Source organism: Beta vulgaris, chromosome 8, assembly GCF_026745355.1.
Source record: "Beta vulgaris subsp. vulgaris cultivar EL10 chromosome 8, EL10.2, whole genome shotgun sequence".
Taxonomy (NCBI): domain Eukaryota; kingdom Viridiplantae; phylum Streptophyta; class Magnoliopsida; order Caryophyllales; family Amaranthaceae; genus Beta; species Beta vulgaris.
Genome location: NC_079209.1, coordinates 41,573,563 through 41,590,867, shown reverse-complemented (window position 1 = coordinate 41,590,867; position 17,305 = coordinate 41,573,563). Strand labels below are relative to the sequence as shown.

General features: G+C 34.6%; 1 pseudogene; it reads right to left on the bottom strand.

The window, feature by feature from the left end:
- Positions 1-7,734: 7,734 nt before the first annotated feature.
- Positions 7,735-10,116, bottom strand: LOC104901615 (40S ribosomal protein S2-4-like; annotated as a pseudogene).
- Between the last annotated feature and the right edge of the window lie 7,189 nt (positions 10,117-17,305).

Genomic DNA, 17,305 nt, shown 5'->3' with positions numbered 1-17,305 from the left:
GATCACCTAGCTGTTAAGAATTTTGAGAATTATTGCTCAAGCTGATTCATTGATGCTCTCTGGTGAATCTGAAATGGGTGTATACCCTGAAAATGCATTAGTTGTTCTAAGGAATGCAAAGAGGACAAGCTTAGCGAAGAATTGGAACTGCCCAGTATATCAACTTCATTGTCGGCTGTTGTAAAAGAAGAGATATGCTCTTCTGCTGCTAAAATGGCCTAGAAACTTAAACATAAGGCTAGAAACATAAAACAAATATACTGGAAAGCTTAAACAAAGGAAAATACAAGTAAAGGAATGTTGGATTCTAACACTAGGTCCTCCTTGATTGTGTAGTTAGAGCATTTTTGATTAGTCTGATTACTTAACTTCACAGAGTGCACAATTCTAGGTCTAATAATAAATTATCAACTATAGTGAAATTCTTAATGAATGCCGTGATTATTTTATTTTATGTGTCCAAGCAAGTAAAGTGAAAATAAAGTCTACTTTCCCCTTTTAATTTTTACCATATGTTACGTAGACATGGGTAAGAGTGTCCAAGTGTTGTCAAGTCATTAGGCGATTTACAGGATCTGATTTATGAAGAATGAAGGTGATGTTGGTGTTAAAATTACTTAGACTATGACCTTTGTTTACCTTTACATTGCGGTTTCCTACCCCTTAATTATATTTACTTCACAAGTGATCAATTGTTGGTTCTCCTTAAGAAGATGGCTATACTATTGGCTGCAGGATTTTGGGAGCTAGATGTAGGAAACATGACTTCCACATGAAATGCTCCTCTGATATTTATTTTGTTGCACTATGCCTTTATGTCTTTGACATGTTGTATTTGAACTCTTAACTTTATATTTTGATGTTTGAATAGACTAAAAGAGACTATTGTACTTCTGGTTTTTAAGACTTGTTACCCATGCTGGCGATCAACAAGGGTAGCAGGTTTTAATTTTTTTTTTTAAATGGCTCAAGTGCTCCGGTTGATAAAAGAAAACCGGAGCACTTGTGAACCAAGTGCTCCGGTTTTCCCTTATCAACCGGAGCTCTTGACTTATTTTGAACACATAAAATTTACAAGTGCTCCGGTTTTTAATACAACCGGAGCACTTGTGAATTTAAGTGCTTCGGTTGAAAACCGGAGCACTTGGTAAATGCTCAAGTGCTCGTATGGCGTATGCTACGGGTCAAATACGGAGCACTTGTACGGTTTTTAACTAGAGCACTTGATGTTTTTTCCACTAGTGATGAGGCTATTCTTTCTCCTTGCTATGTTCTTAACTGAGTTCCCCATAAGAAGTTAGATAAGGCTCCCTATGAATTGTGGAAAGGCTACAAGCCTAATTTGGGTTACCTCAAAGTGTGCGGGTGTTTGGGTAAGATATGACTCCTTGACTTTTAAAGGAGTAAAATTGAACCTAAGACTGTAGATGGTATCTTTATTGGTTATGTTTCTGACAGTGCTTAATAAGTGCGTTTCTAACGCACTTTATGATCTCCTTTTGGTTAATTTGGTTTGATCCTCTTTATTCCGTTCTCTCCTCACTTCCATCTCTACTTCCTTCACTTGATCATTGATTGATCATAGTGTCATTTTGCAAAATTTTCGGTCAATTTTGACCGAATTTTTAGTACATCTGCTTTCACCATGTTTTCTCGTGCTTTGAGTGCAGGTATGACCCTTTCTCAGGCAGAGAGTTGGGAGATATGGCTTAAGGGATGAGTTGGAGAGACCGAGCGGAGGTTGATGTACGTTCACACCAAGCTTTAGGCGCCCGCACAGATTGGTGCGCCCTTACGCCTAAGTGGTGCGCCCGCACCATCAGTACTTTGAGAGGAGAAAATGCCAGCAGGCATGGTGCATCGCACCAGCCATAAGGTGTACCTGCACCATTTGACAACTGATTTAGTTTTGAGGCAGGAGGATTGGTGCGCCCGCACCTTCTTTTGTTTCGCCCGCACCTTTCGTATCCGCAAAAGAAATTGAATTTTGAGGCATCTAAAAGAACGAGTTTTTGTTTTAGTTTACCTTATGCTTTAGAGAGAGTATTATTAGGGTTCATACTAGAGAGAAAAACACATAGATTTTGTCAAAGATTTGAGATTTCTAGATCATAGTTTGTTATTCCTACAACATTGAATGTACTTTTATTCAATTTAATTTCAAAGTTTCAGTTTTTATTTCATCTTATCATGGTTGTTCTTATTCTTCCATATTATTTGTTCTGCATTCTTATATTCTCATAATTGATATTTCTATTAGATTATTTATCTCTTAATCATGTTTAGCCCTAGATTAGTCATAGATTTTCTGTTTAATTGCTTAGATTCCATGATTAGTGAGTAGTTTTTTTATCTAGGGTTAGGGTAAAAATATGGATTAGGGTTTAAATGTTTTGTTAATGTCATTGTAATGTTCTAAAGAAGTTTATGCATTGATCTTGGTGTTTTGAGACCTTAGGATAGATATTGATCATATTTATACTTTGGACCTGGTTTTATTACTACCTTTCTAGCTGAGAAAGACTATTAAGATGAGCAAGGTGTCAATGCGTTTGTATTGAAAGAGAACCCGAGAACCTATGCTGAGGCCATGAGATCTGTAGACTCAAGTTTTTGGTTAGAGGCTATTAATAGTGAAATAGAGTCTATTATGAGTAATAGTACTTGAATTTTGTCAGACCTTCCTAGTGGTTGTAAGTCCGTAAGTAGTAGGTGGATCTTTACAAAGAAATGCAAGTAGTAGGTGGATCTTTACAAATGCACCCACACATTTCGTATCCAGAAAAGAAATCGAATTTTGAGGCAGCTAAAAGAACGAGTTTTTGTTTTAGTTTAACTTATGATTTATTATTCTAAACTATGGAGAGTATTAATAGGGTTCATACTAGAGTGAAAAACACATTAATTTTGTCAAAGATTTGAGATTCTTAGATCATAGTTTGTGAATTCCTACAATATTCAAGGTACTTTTTGTTCAATTTAATTTCAAAGTTTCAGTTTTTATTCCATCTTTTCATGATTGTTCTTGTTCTTCCATATTATTCTTATAATTGTTATTTCTATTAGATAAATCATGTCTTAATCATGTTTAGCCCTATAATAGTCATAGATTTTATGTTTAATTGCTTAGAACCATGATTAGTAAATAATTTCTTATCTAGGGTTAGGGTGAAAGTATGGATTAGGGTCTAAATGTTTTGTTAATGTGATTATGATGTTCTAAAGAAGTTTATGTATTGATCTTGGTGTTTTGAGACCTTAGGATAGATATTTATCACATTTATACTTTGATATCTTGAATTCAAATGTTCTTAAATCAAATTTTGAACTCTTTTATCATTCCCAATAATCAACTTAAATTCTAGGCCAAGATATTGGGTAGAAATTAAGGGGATCCTTTATTAGGGATTTGTCTTTGGGTTCCGTCTTCCGAGCCATCTTCACTAGTCTCAAGTACAACACGTGAAGTTGAATCATAAATGGGTGAAGAAAATTCAAACTCTTTAGGGATTTAGGAAATCCGGGTTCCTATGTTCTTCAAAGTGGTATTCGACTCCCCACCACTACTGCAAATTTCAGCATTTATCCTCAATATAATCGGATGGTGAAAGTAGAACAATTTTTTGGGGGGTCGGATAAGGATCCTCTTGACCATCTTGACAGATTTGTTGAGATTTGTGCCATGATAACCACAAATGACGTCTCTGTCCAGACTACATCAAAATGCGTCTATTCCGATCTTCTCTTACCGGAAAAGCAAAATCATGGCTCAAGTAGTACATTGAAAAGCATATTTATGAAAATTGACAAGTTGACCTGACATTGAGCAATACTTGTTAAGAATAGATTTTATAGCATGACAGCTTTCTACTTTAGCTTTTGCAAAAATCATTGTATCATCCGCAAAGGTTAAAAAAGGAATGTTAATTCTAGAATGACGAAGAGTGACTCCTATCAATCTAGAATCTATTGAACTTGCTTGAAATAATTGACGAGCTAAAATTTCTGCACATAGAATAAAAATGTACGGTGAAAGAGGATCTCCTTGACGAATACCTCTAGAAGGAAAAAAACATATCTCCAGGAATACCATTTACCAAAACAGAAAAGGACACGGTTGTAATACATTGATGGAGCCAATTAATCCATTTTTCACAAAAGCCCAATTTTTTAAAAGTTGCAAAAATAAAGCTCCACTCTAGTCTATCATAAGCTTTTTCCATATCTAATTTAATCGCTAACCACCCTTCTCTTCCTTTTTTATTTTTAAAAGAGTGAAACACTTCATGAGCTAATAGAATATTATCTTGAATTTGTCGTTCAGGGACAAAAGCCCCTTGTAAAGGATGAATAATCCGACCCAACACTACTTTCAATCTATTAGCCAGAATTTTTGAAATAATTTTATAAATTGTTGAACAAAGACTAATAGGTCGAAAATGATTTGGGTTAGAAGGAGCTTCAATTTTAGGGATTAGAGTGATAAAAGTATGATTAATTTCTTTTAGAATTTTTCCTGAGTGGAAAAAGGCTTTAATAGCCCTATAGACTGAGTTTCCCACAAGAGTCCAATATTTTTGATAGAAAAAAGGAGTAAAACCATCAGGGCCCGGTGATTTATCCGGCGCTAAATCAAACAGAGCGGATTTGACTTCTTCTATCGATATATCAGCACATAAGTCTATATTTGACCAACCATATTGCTCTATAAAGCTAGCAGCTTTAATTTACCTTAGTGGGCCCCAAAACAACTTTGCACCAATGTTTGGCTGAAAATACATCTAAAATTCACAAGTGAAACCTATCAAAACCATAAGTACTTATAACTTTCAATTGAAAGAGATTATTGTTGCTTACACAGTTACACTACATAAGCTAACTCAAAGAATTTATAAAAACAGTTACTAATTATAGTAGAAAGATGGTACAACTTCAGCCTTCAGCCAATAAAAACGAAAGTATTTTACGCAATTGACTATCAAAAGGAATCCATATATATAATACAACTCGAGCTGACAAAACTATGTAGTAGATCCAAACCGGTTCGGAACACTTGGTTCTAGATCCGGAAGTGGATTTGGTAGTCCCTAACTTATTCTAAGTTAAAAAAACACATTTCCCTTATCAATTTTTTAGACCAAAAACTACCTAGTACGGTAGTACCTAATCAATTACGAATTTGTACTGGTGTCTCAATTGTTGAACTTGTCCAAAGAGTTCAAACAAGCCAAAAGCATCGTAAAGTTAAGCGAATACTAAACTAGAGTCAAGTCAGAGAATTTGGTACCAAATCGACTTCTACTTGGTTCCAAGTTAGAAATAATTAATACAAACTTAACTCTTGAAAGACTTCAACAATATCACACTAAAAGAGTTTATCAATAATTTTACGAAAAAATTGATAGGAACAGTTTCAATTATGAGGTTCCGTCATTTTCAGCCCCAATTAAGGATTATTTTTGAGCGGTCCTAACTATGCATCATTTTTGCCAAAATTGGTCCCAACTGACTGGTTACCTATTTAACAAGTTAATTTTTCAAAAAAAAAACTAAATCAGTTTTTTCTTTCTTTTTGTCTCTCCTACCACCTTCCTCCAATGTCACCCCTCCCTCTCCCACCCCCTTCCCGCCTCTGCCACACACCCCCCCCTTCCCCTACCATCCCTCCCCCTCTTACACCCCTCCCCAGCCACCCCCTTTGGCTATATGCAAACCACCAACACACAACGGGGAACGCTAATGGCGGCAGAACAACTCAATGGTTGCAACTTTAACCATCTTATAATATTACAAATTCAAAGATTCATCCTACAAGCATTACTAAACTTGATGATTCTATAAATGGACATAAAATAAATAATTTCTAAAATGCTTATCTTCTACCTCAATTTATCGTCAAACCATGAAGTTCTCTCTTTGTTGATTCTGTTTCTATATGTAACCTAGAAGCATTTCCTAAGAACTGGTCCAGAATTGTAAATATGGATGTGGATCATTTGCCAAGTGTATTTTGGCTTTCAAAACATGAATATTAGAAATATTTGGTGTTAGTGGACACAAGTCATCTTAGGCGGCCTCTATAATTTGTTGTCAACTTCCTATAACCTAATTAACCTCCAATTTGTGAAAGTTCTTCTTTTTAAAATTCATAATATTCTACAGAGAGGATTTGTTTGATTAGGTTGATACGAACAACAATGTAAATTTGAGCAAATTGGGGCAGAGTCTGCGAGGAGAGAGAATTTGGGGCAGAAGCTGCGAGGAGAGAAGTTGAGGCAGAAGCACCACCACAGACTCCAACACCAACAAGGAGGGAGACGAGTAAAAAAAACCCAAAACCAATAAGGAAGGAGGGTGCAGGAGAGAAAAAGAGGTAGAGGGAGAAGAAGAAAAATTGTCGCGAAAAAAAAAACATTTTACCTATTGTACCAGGTCATTGACCTAATGGAACCAATTTTGGCAAAATTGATGCATAGTTGAGACCACTCATAAATAATCCTTAATTGAGACTAAAAAATAACAACACCCATCATAGAGACTTTTCTTAAGGATGGCAATGGGATGGGTCAAGTAGGAGACCCGCCCCATCATTGCCCAAAGGGTGTGGGGATTGGTCTAGTTTTGGCGGGGACGGGGCAGTACGAGACGAGTTTTGGCGGGGACGGGCCCCGTAATGAGTGGTGAAACGGGTATGGATTTTATGCTATCCTCGCCCCATCCCCCCGCCCCACATATATATATGATTAAATTTCTATCCCGCAAAATATATACATGTGGGTATGACGCAAGTACTAAACGGGTGCAGATATCCATATCATGCAAGTGGTGAAGGTGGGGATGACGTGGGTATGATGCAAATATGAAGCGAAAGTGAGTGTGGATACCCATGCAAGTGGTGGGGCGAGGATGAGTATAAATATGTACCTGATGGGGTGGGAATGAGTCTAGAATTTTCACCCACAATGGATGGTGGGACGAGGATGGGGATTTTATACGAGTACAGGTATGGAGCTACCATCCACACCACCCATCCGACCCAATTGACATCCATAAACTGTCTATTCTTTTCAATTTTTCCTAATTTTACCATGTATGAGAACTGCAAATAGTTACATATGATAATTAATTTCTTCTTAGCTAATTGCTGATTTGTGGGAATATAATATAATTTCCTATATACGGCGGTTGCAGAAGTAATACTTAACAAATTGGGCAACAGAGATGTGCTGACGGCCCAATTGCAAAGGTAACTCATTGTAGGTTTTCGCAATTAGTACCAAAGGACCTTAATCCAAGTCGCAGCTTACTAGTACAGGTAGTATGTTCATCAGGAAGTTCGGTTTTATTTAGTTCAACAGACAACAGTTCCAATTTCTTATTAATTTTCCACTATTCAGGCTCCCTGCTTTCCCACCAAAAAACTAGAGAAAAATAGCTAAACGAAGATGACGAGCAGAGAAAGAGAAAGAGGAAGCTATGCTTTCCCTCCATAAGACAAGGAAAAATTAGAAAACAACTTTCCCATGAAAATATTTTCCTCCTGGCCAAACCTCTCAAAACTTCATCACCCTGCCACTTTCTATATCTTTGGCTGCCAGTATTCGCCAATGCAAATCCAGAGTTTTCTACAATGCAACAATCACAGTTTGCTACTTTCGGAAAACCTCAACTTACGATGTTGACGAGTATGACGACTCTTTAATACAACTTTAAAACCTACTATTGAGAACAAAGTGATTAAAAACGATTACTAGTTCTCAATTAGCAACTTGAAGACTTCAAACATAAAGAGTTGCATTTATATGAACCTTAAAAAAAGAGTACAAATATCCATGCATAAAAACAAAACTGCGAGATGAGATGGTTTCTTTTCAGCAAAATGGGCAAGACATTAAACCAAAGCATCCATAATAATAAACCTATTAACTCAGATACCTATAAAAAGTTTCTTTGCTGACTCATCTAGATAGAAAAACTTAGGCTTCAACCCTTTCGACATCCTCAATCAATGTCAGCTTGGCAGTTGGCTTGGAGAGGAAATCAGTGTGCTCTTGGAATGGAGACTTGGTGAAGCGAGTCTCCTTCCATGGATCAGGGGTCAGGAATCCATAGGTCTTCAACAGACAGTCGAAGGTTGCCTGTAAAAGCAAAACCATTACATATACTTCCAATCAATGAAAAAGCCAGGCATTAATACAGCAGAAGAAAAAGAACTAGAAGATTAACCACAATAGAAATCAAAGAAACTATCCCATATCTTCAAATAATGGAGTAAGTGGGATCTACAAATTGTGTACAGCAGCAAGTTTCAGATCCAGCACACATGAAGGTCATGTAAATAATCCTCCCAGATATAAAGCTTGATACACAAATATTGCTTTAAAGGTCAAGTAAGAACACTACACAAAGAATTCGATAAACATTCACATTTCTAAAGCTAGGACACAAAAGACATCATATCCTACAACCAGGCATCAAATTACACTCACATATTCCTTAAGAGCACAGAAGAAAGTGTAACACAGGTAAATGATTTAAACTGAAAACAGAATGCTCAACAAAACAGAGCAGCAAATGAAGTTACAAAACCAAGTCACTTTATATATTCCGAACAAACCTATCGTAGAGCATAGAGTCGTACCGCAAGCCACAATCAGATTGATAGTACTATACAAATATAGTCATTTAATAATGACCATTGTATAACCAACTTTAAACATTCATGCTTCACCCAAAACAAAAAGTCCATAGATTAACATGAATAAAACACATCATCATATTAATAGTTCAAAGTCATAGAACAATACAACATGAAATCTCCAAATTCAAAACTTTTTCTAGAATAAAGTTAGAAACACACTAAAAGATTTCAACCTGTAAATGAGTTAGAACTCCAACAACACTCAACACCTTAATAACAGGGGTACAACACAAGCAACCTACTTATCTAAATCACACATAATTACTCAATACAACAAAAATCACCCAATATCAATAACAACCTACATTACAATTAACTTTTCACCTTCTGCGACGATAATACAAATAATATAAAAATACAACTACAAACAAAAAAAAACACACTATACAATTCCATAATTTAAGCATAAAAAAATACAACCATAAAAACCTAATTAAAAACCACCATAATACATAAATCCAAAACATTCAACATACCCAAAAAAATCACAAATCAACCAACAAAAAAGTTAAAAAACCAAACACTTCCCATCATAAACACACTACACAATCCAAAATTTACGCACAATTCCCATCATAAACAATACACATCTCCATAATTTACGCACAAAAAAATTACAACCCTAAAAGATTCAAATTTCAACATACCAAAAAAAACACACTACACAAATTCCATAATTTACGCAAAAAAGAAAATTACCCATAAAAAACATTAAACATACCGAAAAAAACTCACAAATCAACAAACAAAAAAAATTACCTTGACAAAGTTACCAAGAGTCTTGGTAGATCCACGAGAACTAGTAAAAACATCCTCAATACCAGCAAACTGCAACACCTTCTTAGGAACCCTAGCAGCAACAATACCAGCACCACGTGGTGCAGGAACCATCCTAACAGTAACAGACCCACACTTTCCAGTAACCTTACAAGGAACAGTATGTGGTTTCCCAATCTTATTTCCCCAGAAACCTCGTCTCACTGGAATAACACTCAACTTTGCTAATATAATAGCACCACGAATAGCAGTAGCAACTTCTTTTGAACACTTAACACCAAGACCAACATGTCCATTTCCATCACCAACAACAACAAAAGCTTAAACCTTGTTCTTTGACCAGCACGTGTTTGTTTCTGAACAGGCATAATTTTCATTACCTCGTCTTTTAGATTTCCGAGGAGTTCATCAACGATTTGGTGTTCTTTGATGGGAAGTGAGTGGAGGTAGATCTGTTCTACAGAGATGATCTTCTTTTCCTTGACGAGTCGACCGAGTTTGGTGACTGGAACCCACTTTTCTTCTTCGTCACGACGACCGGCGCGACGACGCCCTCTTCCACGGTCGCCTCTTCCACCGTGGTCGCCGCCGAAACCACGGCCGAATCCACCACGTTCGCCGCCGCCCCTTTCTGCCATGATTGAAATTAGGGTTTGTGAGAGAGAGTTAGTTATTCAGGATTTGAGAGAGAAAATGAGGCGATAGAAAGGAAATATGAGAAAGGTGAAGTGAGGAGGTTTATATATGATGGAGAAACTAGGGTTTGTAGGGTTTAAAGAGGATAAATAAAACCGGGTGTTGTTTGGACTCTTTTTATGGAGCCGCGATATTCCCATACCCGAGATGGGCGGGTTGTTGCCCATCTCAGGGGCAGAGTGGTAATTTCGGCCATAATATAACTGACAAAAGAGCCTTTTCTTCCTCCAAGGTGAAGGGACTGATGACGTGGCAAATTTATGTTGAAAAAGAAAATTTAATAAAGGGAATTTAAATGTTAGGAATGCTTTTGCAGTAATAGGTATTACTTATTAAACGTGGCAAAAAATTTCTTCCTATTGCCCATCTTTTGCTAAGCTATTTGTGGCTTTCTTTTTGTTTGAAATTGAAATATATTCAAGTTTGAATTTGTAATGTTTTAAAAAAAATTCAAAGGCAATATGTTTTTATTCATATGTTGGTCAATGTAATAACTCTATTTTTTAAAAAATTATACAGTTTATTTTTGGGAAAAATAAAGGAAATTTGTCAAAATTTTGAGGAAGAGTATTTACAAGCCTGAGACAGAGTGTCTAAAAATTTGGGGGAAATCTAAAAATAATAAAAGTCACAATTGTTGTGAAATAGAGAAATATGGTGTGTCTTTTAATAACGGTTTAGTAACTTATGAACAACCTTTATTTGTAACTGTTACAAAATAGCTTTTTTTTCGAGTAAAACAAAATCTTCTTATGGTAAGAAATATGATTATTTGATGTACGTTTAAGGTGTGCTTCTTTGTACTTATTCGAATTTGACATATCTAGACTTATTGGAACTTGTCTATACTTGTTTGTACTTATTCGAACTTATCTGGACTTACGCGTGGCTATTGGAATATATTAAAGTTCTACTAAGGATGGGCATGGACCCCAACTAACAAAATCCGGCTTAGATCAAATTGAATCGACCCATTTTCAAGGGCACGGGTCTAGAATTTTGAGGCTCATTGGGTTTGGATCGGATGTGGTTCTAAGGATAAAATTCAGGATTATGGTTTGATATATTCAAGTTCAAACTCGAACTATACCCGCATAATAAACCCATTTTTTTTTTTTTACACAAACATACGCATATATGTATGAGTAATCAAACTTTGTACCTTTAGTTTTTGATGCAGCCATTGAGATGTTCAAGTCCTTCACTTTTCAATTTATCTATTATCGAACGTGACTTGAGTCAACGTAATGTAGATGTTTTAATTAAGATGTTTTGTTGGAGAATTAGACTATTATTTTGGTCTTTTTATCATTTTCATTAAGATTCTAAAAATACTGCGGGTTAAAAAAACAATAGTAGCTCCTAATAAATTTGAGACCAATCTTGGACTCGTAATCTGCCTTATCTATTGAATATGGGTAAGGGTCCGGATTTTTAGAATGAATCTGCGTCGAAATCAAAATTAATGAGTGTTAGTTTGGGTATGGATGGACCCACTACAGACCCAACTCATGCCATCCCTAAGTTATCTAAACATTTCACCCGATATCTAAATATTTACTTTATTCCTTGAAAGGTAAATTTAATTCCTTGTATCACTCTCACCTGGTGCTTGTCATGTGTCTGTTCTACGGAGGTTATTTTCTTTTTCTTTACGAGTCGACCGAGTTTGGTAAATGGAACCCATTTTTCGGTTTGTAGGAGAGAGAATTTTTTAGGGTTTGAGAGGGAGAGAGGCGGTAGTCCGGTAGAAGGGAAATAGGGAAAGATGAAGGGTAGGGATGTTTATATACGATGAGTGGAAAGTAGGGTTTTTTAGAGTTTTTAAGATGGATAAATAAAAACGGGGGTTGGGTGTTGTTTGGGCTCGTTTTATGGGCTTTTGATTGTGCACTTGCTTTTTATACTGCAATATGATTTACTTTTAAAGGTTTTTCATTTTTGAATGAATCGGGTCTTTTTTTGCGAGAGTAACGTCTGTACTAGGTTAATAGGCTAATAGCTATTAATTATTGTTGTAACTGTTAGCGATTTGAGTAATTATTAAATATCATCTAGTATTCTTTCCGTTTCAAATATAAGATATTCACGCTTTACGAAAATTTGTTTTGATCATAAATAACCCTCATAATATAATAAAAAAATATAGTATAAAAATTATACCGTTGTATTCGTCCTTAAAAATACTACAATAACATTAATTTTTTAAATTTTTTATCCACGTAAATTGAGAGTAATTAACGGTCAAAGTTCGACCTCGAACATCGTGCGCGCCTTATATTTTGAAACAGAGGGAGTAGTTGTTAGCTGTCAAAGTATTACTTCCTCGGTTTCAATTTAGTTGTGACACTTTTAAAATCACGGATTTCTAGACAATTTTTGGAGAGGAGAAAGATATAGAAAGAAAATAAAAGGGTCTGATAGGAAAGAGATAGAGAGAAGTTATTACCCAAAATGAAAGTGTCATAACTAAATTGAAATGAAGTAATTCAAAGTATAAATATTTGGTAATAGTAGTTGTTAGAGTTAAGCTGTCAAAGTGGTAAACTGGTAATTGAAAATAGAAGTGTTTTGGTGTTAGTAGATATTGAAATTGTTCAAAATGACCTAGGACATTTATTTAGTGATAAAAAAAATTTATTAATTACTTTAATGGTTAAAATATATATTTGTTTATTTAAATGTTATAAAGAAAAATAATGTATGCAACCCTTGGAATGGATTTCATACATTGAAAATATTAGGCAATAACTAGACAATAAAAATACGATCAATGAATGTTTTTGTCATTGTAGAATTGTTTTAATCTTTATTATAATACCTTATAGTGCATATGTTGGATCTTAATATATAAGACTTACGTAAGGATGGTTATATTTATTACAAATATTAAAATATTTCATAAAAAAAATACTTATTTTTCTCATTCAATAATAAAATTCATAAACATGATATTATGAAATAGGCGAGAAGATCGCAGTAGAAGATTATACACAAGTGAAAAGGTAGTACTTTAAATATTTTTTTACTTAAAAAAAAAAAGAAAAGCAACAACTACCAAATAGGGATGACAATGGGGCGGGTCTGGGTCGGGTCCACCTAGACCCAAACCTATTTATTTTTCACAAACCCAGATCTGCTGGGTCTAGAATTTTCAGACCCAGATCCGATGGGTCTAGCGGGTTCATGGGTCCTAGCTGGGTCCTTCTTAGTTTTAAGTTTTCATCACATTTTTTTGCTGATAAATTTTTGTAGTTATTGAATTTCGTTTCATATTTTGAATATATTTCTTAATCTTTATATATATATATATATATATATATATATATATATATATATATATATATATATATATATAAGGATGAGGAACTAGCTCATGTGGTAGAGCACTCCCCTCTAAATCTCTGAGGTCAGGGGTTCGATCCTTACCCCTAGCATTATGTTGGGGTATTTCCTTAACATGCTTTGCTACTATGTTGTTGTTACTTATCCTCCCATATAATATGAATAAAATATGCAGAAATTATTAGAATAGGCAGTTTAACTTTTAACATAAAATAAGACGAATTCTTAAAACTGAATTTTTCTAACAAACCCATTCCATTTCATTCTAACCTAATACAATCCTAGTCATCCCTTATCTTTTCCTTCATTTGTTTTCTTGATTCTCGAACTATCAACAGACAATTTCAAAAAAAAAAAAACTCGGTAGTCTTACCTAACGGATTAAACTAGTCACTAAATGGATTAAACTAGTCACTGAATAGGTTATAGAATGTCATTACTTAATAGAAGCTGGTCACGAAATAGATTAAACTAGTCACTATATTAAAAAATGTGGCATGTTCTCTGCTGAATATTGGGCTTGGGCCGTGCCTAATTTTAAACTAAAAGTAGGTTGTCTCTTACAAGACAAACTATATAATATGAGATGCATTTATAAAATGGTTAGTAATAGTAAATTTGTTATTTCACTTTTAACTTACTCCCTTCGTCCCATAATATAGTGCTTACATTCGATTTTAGGTGTCTCAAAATATGCTGCCTACTTTATTTTTTTATTAATTTGTTTGAACTACTTTATCCCTAATTTTAGCACAAACTTTCCAAAATATTTTTATCTTTCTTTCAAAATGTGTGCTCTTATTTATTGCTTTGCACCATTCCAAGAAAATGTTTATTGCTTTTTGGCTTTTAAAAGGAAAAATAAAATAAACGGATTAGTTCGAAGACAAAAAGTACTTCATTAAATTGTTATGTTACAATCCTACTATTTCCTTCAATCTCTTTAATTCCAGTGAAAAAAAAAAAGGTAAGCACTATATTATGGAACGGATGAAGTAATTGGTAAATCACCAAGTCATAACTCATAAATGATAACCTTAAATATTGTGATAGTATGAATTACAATTATCTATAAAATGGTTAGTAATGATAAAGTTGTTGCTATTTCACTTTGATTAACTTAATTCGTAAATCACCAAATCATAACTCATAAGTGATACTTTAAATGATTATGGAAGTGATAATAACATATAAATGCATTGACTTATGATATTTCTTTTGACCGAGATTGACTTATGGACATTATGACTACTTTCGAGGACAGTGACACTATAGACAAGGACTTGGACATTCTATGACTTTCTACTGATATTCTAACTTACTAACATTTTCTTATTTATTATCAATACGATTTCTTGTTCTCGATTTATAATAACTAATAACTAATAAATAAAAAGTAAAAGCTACATCTACTTACGTACTAAAGTAAACAAATATGTATACTTTCGTTATTTAAATTCTTGGTTAGATCAAAGGAAGTGATTTTACAAGCTTTTTATGACTTTCATGGTTATTAAGCAGGAATCGAGGTAACATCTATTGTTAACACCCCTAATACCCTTTGAAATGTGTGTGAAATGATGTTTATAATTATGATTAAAGGTTTGTGTAATATGATTCTTTATGTGAATTGTGCGAAACTTAAATTGCTTATATGAATGAGTTTTTCATACATGTTTACTTATAGAGAACGTATTGTGTCGGACTCGTCCGGCCATAATCTTGGTCGGACGACTTTCAGGTGGTTCCAATTTTTTTTCAGGTAGTCTTCATTTTTTTTCAGGTAGTCTTCATTTTGTTTTCAGTTAGTCTTCTTTGTTTTTCAGTTGGTTTTTGTGCTTCAGTTAGACTTACTTGGGTTTCAGTTGGTCTTTATTCTTTTTTAGGTAGTCTTCATTTTTTTTCAGGTAGTCTTCATTTTGTTTCAGTTAGTCTTTTTTTTTTCAGTTAGTCTTCTTCTTTTTCAGTTGGTTTTTGTGCTTCAGTTAGACTTACTTGGGTTTCAGTTGGTCTTTATTCTTTTTCAGGTAGTCTTCATTTTTCTTCAGGTAGTCTTCATTTTGTTTCAGTTAGTCCAACTGAAAGAAAACAAAGTCCAACTGAAAGAAAACAAAGTCCAACTGAAAAGAAAACAAAGTCCAACTGAAAAGAAAACAAAGTCCAACTGAAAGAAAACAAAGTCCAACTGAAAAGAAAACAAAACACTAACCTCTGCTTTCTCTCACTTTCTCCTTCTTCTTCATTCCTCTTCTGCCAGCTTAACAAAATTGTTTCAGTTGAGCCATTAGGGGTAGTGTCTTACAACATCTCTTCTGCAATTTAGGGGTAGTGTCTCAAACACTAATCTCTGATTTGATGGTTAGAGATTGTGGCTGTATCGTATTTTGCTGGATATACTGTAATCCTTGAGCAATTAATTTCTTTTCCATTCTCATCTCTAATGGTTGTGTGAAGGGATTGAGGGTAGAGATATTGCACAAATGCAAACCTGTGTGTTGGGTTTTTTTGGGTCGTAGGAATGCCAATGTTTCTGGTTATGGTTGCTGGAGGACGATTGATGAAATCAACTTTTTGATGCTTTTTGATGCTTTCAATTTTGTTGTTCTTCAACTTTTGATGCTTTCAATTTTGTTGTTCTTCACTTTCTTTCTCCTCTTAAGTCTTAACCTTGAGAATTCAGATCAAAGTTTGAGCATATTTAGCGTAGTAAGACTGCCGTCGTTGCTGTATATTAGAGTACTGGGCTCAGCCCGTCTGACGAGAATATTGGGTCAGACGGTCTGACCCAATACTTTCACTTATATTATGAGCTTATGAGTTATCGGTGCTCAAGTATGATTCATGAAAGACATAAGGCTTATGCTGATGAATGTTAATTAAACAAAACATGATAAATGAAAGTGAAAGAGGTTCTAGCAGTATGATGTTACCCTTATTATCTATTTTTCGGTCGTGCACGTACCTTCGCACCCGCCATACACCCAACAAGGGAGCCAAGCTCCTTGAGGGGTACCATATGTTATGTTACTACTCTATTTTGGTGCGAGTAGGGTATCCCACAAGGGATTTGGGCTCCTTGAGGATCATCGGATGGTTGAAGACGTCCCGCAAGTCTATACTAGCCAGTTACCATGTTAAAAGATGAAAAGATAATGGAAACTTATGAAATATCAAGATGCCACTTATCATTGTTTATATTATTGTATCATGGTTTTGTAATATGTTTTACTATATTCTCTTCTTCCTGTTTGCAAATAAAATAAATTGAAATGAATTTACAATATTGGGTAATATGTTACTGAGCTTCAGCTCACGGTGTTGCTTTTGGTTTGGGGTACTGATGAAGGTGATGGAATGGCGTAGCAGTGAGGATGGTCAACTATAATATAATTATGATAACTATGTTGGTTATGTAATCTAACTTCTAATCATTTGAACATGAACTCATTTAATCACAGTTTAACAATAACTGCACATTTATTTATGCTTACTTAATTATAACTATATATTCTAGTTGCTTATGATTTCAATGATTGTAACATGTTTAGTTTCACGAAAGAAAGTTTGCCTTATATTTTTCCGAATGGAAAGTATGGCAGTAGCGCCGCGACCATTTAAATTCCGCTGCTAGTAATGGATTAATTAACTTAAATATGATTATTAGAGATAGGGGCGTCACACATTCAAATTGGATTGTCAGTCTCCTCAGCTCATTTAATGTTATACGCGCGTCAAACTTTGTTGCACCAAAACTTCATCCATTCGACATAGGCACATATACATTTA